Raw genomic sequence first — 5655 nt, 5'->3', positions numbered from 1 at the left:
GGTCATGTAAGTGTTCTCTGCTGGGTTGCTAGTAGAGGTGAAAGGTGTCTATGAACAGGTGGGACACAGAGCACCTGAAGACACACCCACCGCAGCCATCTCTTTCCCAGCATCTCCAAATGTACCTGATGTCTCCCTGTCACACAGCCTTGGTCGTGGTGCTTTGTGAGTACAAGAATGGTTTTATGCTTGTTTTGGCTGTGCTGGAGTTGTAGTGCAGGGCCCTCACTAGTTAGCAAGTGCTCTGCCACTGAGCTATACCCCCAGGCCAGTAGGAACAGTTTGGGCAACAGCAGCACTGTGTCAGGTAGCACTTCCCAAACTTGCCTCTCAGAGTAAGCATGTGACTCATCAGAAGGCTGATTCCTATCAAGTGCAAATGTCCAGGGTTCTGCCCACAGTGTAGAGCAGGCCTCACAGCAAATGGTCAGAGAAGGAAGGATGCAACCTGGAAGACTTGTAGGGCAGGCTTCCTGGAGTAGGCTCCTAGGCTGTGCATTGGCCTGGTATAAGTCAATCTTGATTTTTGTATCTCTGGGTGTTTGACCTAGTCTTTGCAGCAAAAGCCATTGTGACCTAGATCTACATCAGGTTAAGAGTTGCTGGACCATGAGACCTTCTTCTCGGCTTCCCTTGGATCTCCAATAGAACAGAACCAGGAGTGCTATTGGCAGAGAAGCAGAAAGAGCCTCAGGACTGAGGCTGGATTGGAATCTCTATTCCTTGTACATTAGCTATATGTGCTTTGGTATGTTTCTGATTTTCCCCAATGTATAATAAGGATAACCTGGTGGACATGAGAATGAAATAAGATGGTGCACATATACTCATGAAGCCAGAAAAACCACTAGCACCATCTCTATGCCTACAACAGCCTTGACACGTGGTCAAGGTTCAAAGTATCTTTCCTTCTGCTCTGTCATTTGTCTGTGACAAGTCTGGGAAATATGTTTGTTTTTTCCTACTGTTCTTAAGCAACTCTTTCTCTGAAATTGCCACTCAATTAGGTAAAAGGCCAAGGTCATCCAGCCTCCAGTTCTGGAATCTGATTACTGTTTGCCTGTAATGTTTGCTCTGAGTCTCTCTGTTTCTTCTGCAAGGCTAGCTATGGATTGATTTAAAAAAATGCATCCAAGCCAGTACCAGTGGTTACTATTCTCATCCTTGCTTCTCAGGGAGCTGAAATCTGGAGAATCTAGATTTAAGGTTAGTCCAGCTAGAAAAGTTAGGTAGATACCATACCCAAAATAATCAGAAAAAAGTAAGACTAGAGGTTTACACATGGTAGGATGCCAGTCTGATAAGTATGAGGCCCTGAATTTAAATGAGTACCACCAAGAAAAAAATAATGAGAAGCAATGCATCTAGTAATATGTCCCACATTAGATGGCAGAATTATGTAATTTTATTTCCTACCAGAAACTTGGTAATTAGGCATTCCTTCAATAACCACTACTTTGAACATTTGTATTAGAATAAATATGTTATATACAATTTTTACTTTAAACAGTTTGAAATATACTACTTGGTTTATGAGGTTCATTACATTTCCAAAACGTTAATGATCCCAAACCAACCCATGCATTCTTTAAGCAATAATTCCATTATCCTTCCCTGACCTGGTAACCTTTAACTTGTTTTCTGCAATATAAAATTTCCATTCTAGATATTACTATCTGTCTGTCTATCTATCTATCTATCTATCTATCTATCTACCTATCTATCTATCTACGTTTGTGCTGGTCCTGGGGCTTAAACTCAGGGCCTAGGTGCTATCCCTGAGCTCTTCTGCTCAAGGCTAGAGTTCTATCACTTGAGATACAGCTCCACTTCTGGCTTTTTGCTAAGTAACTGGAGATTTAGTCTCATGGACCTGTCTGCCTAGGCTGGCTTTGAATTGCAACCCTCAGATCTTGGCTTCGTGAGCAGCTAGGATTGCAAGCATGAGCTACTGGCACCTGGCTCCTATAAATCAAATCACAATATTTGTCTTTTTTGCCTGTGGCTCATTCACTCATCACATTTTCAGTATTCATCATGCTGAACATGATAGTATTCATTCCTTTCCTTCCTGGAATACTATAGCATGTGATTTTAAGGTCACATTGATCCATTAATTTGTTGATATGTGGGCTGCTTTACTTTTGGTTTGGAGATACCATAGCTATGAACATTAAAATTACAATACCACTGCCCACTAAACCTGTAACATTTTATTCTATTTTTTTCATTTCTGTACCTTTTCTTCTTTTAGATAGTGGACATCAAACCTTATGTTGCAATTTTTGGTTTGATTTAATTTCATTTAGCATTTATACTATTCTATCTCATCAAAATCCTTCAAAGTACCATGTACTTCAACTTAATCATTCCTTAGTCTTAAAGCCTGAGAGCCAATGACACAATTCCAGAGTTTGCTTGCATATACTATGCCAATGAATCTGTGCTGTGCCCAGTCCTCTGAGTTCAGTGCTCAGTACCCTAGTTGGCCATAATAGACTTTTCACCATCTTCCTTTTGTGCCCCACCAACAGCTGAAAATCCAGGTGTGCTGGGGGCCAGACAAAGGACACAAGAGTGACACTGGTCTAGAACAGCTTTGGAAAATATTCTGAAATGTCCTTTGTTACAATATAGGCCAATAAATCTTTCTTTTGAAAAAAATGATCTCAAGGGGCACCAGGATGGCTTCTTCTATACACTTGGGGCAGAACAATTTACACCCAGAGCCTGTGGATGGCATCAAGGGGAACCCTAAAATTCCTTGTGTCACTGAATGCATAGCTGGATTTCCCCACTTCCACCAGCTTCTCCCTGGGCTCCTTGTCCTGGTCTAGGGTGCATCTTCGCTTCTGTTGGTTGAATTAGCTTCTCTTCTAAAGGACGAGGCCTGGGACAACTTTTGCCCTCCTACTTCTAGCAGCATTATTGTGACCACTTCTTGACCAGGAAGGTTGGGAAGACCCTGTCTAGAAAAGTTCCCAGTACCAGAGTAGCCCAGGCCTATCCCTGCCCCTGTTAGCACTTCCTTCCTGCTGTGTGTATGGGAATGCAGGAAGTATGGTAGGGATGGTCTGTGTGACTATAGTACATACAGGTCAGGAACTTGGAGGCCACATTTTCAGGCTGCTAAAGAAATGTTTTTAGGTTGATAAGGGGAACCTCAGCCTGCTGGTGTGTGGACTGCTTTCTACATAGAGCTGTCTGGACAGAGAGGGTGAGGTGGTGCATGTCCTTTCCCTTCTAACAGGTCTTGTTTCAATGACAGAGTTCCTGTGCCTGTGCATTATGACCGAAGCAACTGCAAGACAATCTTCCATCAAGAGTACTGCACCTATAGTGTGGTGGAATGAGGTGACCCAGAAAATACATGCGTTGTTTATAGCTGTGTATTGTAATGGGCTTGGGCTCAGTGCCCCCAGCTCCCAGTTGAAGATGTCTTGGACCTCCTTCCTCTTCCTATAGTCTGATTGTGTAGCACTACTGACTTAAAAAAAAACCCAAAATAAAAAAAACCCCAAACTTTTGGACCATCTTGAAAATATGTGTAAAGTTACCAGTCTTGCACTAATTTAATGCACATTGTGAAGCCTATGAATCTTTCTAGGAGGAGTCAAAAATAGATACAAGGAAAAGTATTAGTATTTTTCTTACTCTCCATAATTCGTTGTTTGTCCTGTCTCTGGAGAGCACAGTCACTTCGGATGGGCTAATGATGTGCTATGTCCTGCTTTCTTTCTGATGCATGATGAAAATGCCTCAAGATGAAATTGTATCCCTTGAGATACTTGTGGTTACCTTTCCTTCCTCTTCCTCAGGGAATGTTCTTTTTGCAGTGTCCCCAAAACTTGTTATGTTTGCTTGAGTTTAAAATGCCCCCCCCATCCCCTGACCGCATGCAGCCTCACAGGACACTCAAAGATTAGGGCTCTGTGGGGGATTGGCCTAGCTGCCAGGCAGCAATAAATAAATATTAGCAAATATTAGCAATATTTGCTAATATTTATTAAGAGCTGCTTTCTCCAGGCTGATTGACAGAGCAGGGCCTAGATATGAATATGAGTCATATCACAAGCAAATACAGCTATCTGCTAAACAGTCAATGGGCAAGTGATTTCCCATGCCCTCAACCCTATGTGTTCAAACAATATGTGTGGGCTTTTTTTAGTTTACATTACTTACACAGATTGGGATTTCACTGTTACATTTCCACACATTTACAAGATTCCAATGTAGACAAAAAGAAATGTTTGACCTGATCTGTCATTTATACTAATCTAATCATCACACATTAAATAAATGTACTGAAACGTAACTCTGTATCCAATACATATGTACAGTACTATTTGGAGATTAGGACTTTGGGGTCACATAAGGTCATAAGGGTAGAATCCTCCTGATGTGCAGAGCCCTTTTGAGATATACAGTGCACACCCTCTCTGCCATGAATTGATTCACTAGATCCAGTCAGTCACAAACTTCAAGGGACCTTCCTCAAGGGTAATGGAATAGGCTAATATTCAGAAGTTCAGATAACAGGATTCTTTATCTCACAAAGGTCTAAATTTTGTACTGTCCACATACTTCTACAGTTTTGCATGTAAAGTGTCTGACCACAATCCTGATTACCATCTCTATATTCACACTGATGAGGCATTAGTTTCAGGACTTCAGCTAAACAATTTCCAAGCCTATGATCCTTGATTCCTCTGCTACATTCTTCCAATCATATCTATTTTTACTTTATTTTACTTTTGGAAACAAAATTTATAAAAATAGGATGAAGGTATCATTTTACTCCATCATTTAGTAATTTTCTTAGACTCTATTATCTGAGTAGAGGACGCAGTCACACAAAATTCTAAAATGATTTTACTCCTTAGAATGCCTTGTAGTGAAATAAATCTAAAGTCATGAATCTGTCTCCTTTAAAACAGACTTGCTTTTCAGAAGAGTTTTAGGCTCTCAGCAACCGTGAGAAGAAAGGACCAAGACTTCATAAGACCATTCTCTCCCTCTCTCCTCTGGGCTAGATCCTGCACCAGCATGCCACATTGTGACTACATCATGATCATCGCTGCATCTTCATGACTCACTGTCCAGAGCTGACCTTAGTGTTCATGTTTGGTGATGTGAACCCTGTAGGATTGGAAAAATGTACAAAAGACACAAATTCACCCTGGTAATACCAGAGTAAATTCACTTCTCTAAAATAAGAGAGACCAAGTGGCCTAAAATAAGTGAGAAGAAGAGGATATGCTTAGGGGAGAATCACAAAGGCACAATGTCTGTGCCTTTATATAAAATAATATAAATACCAGTCCCAGAGTTCAAGTCCCACAACCGACAAAAATATATTAAATATATTTTATATAAAACAATACACATACTGAAATGAATGACAAGATATGTAAACAAAAGACCTTTGTTTTTAGTTTTTGATGATTTTCTTCTTTGCCTTATGTATGGTGTATTCATGTGTGTATCTTCAGGAGGGTGGAGGGAAGATGGCATAGAACTTGAGGGGAAAGGGTGAAAAAGTGCAGCAGTGTAGTTCACTGGAGACTGATGAAAGTGAACCACACAACTCACAGGTGGAGACAGGAAGGAGGGACTGGAAGAGAGTGAGGGGATGGAAGACACTGTATGAAAGGA

This window comes from Dipodomys spectabilis, unplaced genomic scaffold, assembly GCF_019054845.1.
Source record: "Dipodomys spectabilis isolate Male_0828 unplaced genomic scaffold, ASM1905484v1 ptg000207l, whole genome shotgun sequence".
NCBI lineage: Eukaryota > Metazoa > Chordata > Mammalia > Rodentia > Heteromyidae > Dipodomys > Dipodomys spectabilis.
This window is presented reverse-complemented; position numbering follows the sequence as displayed.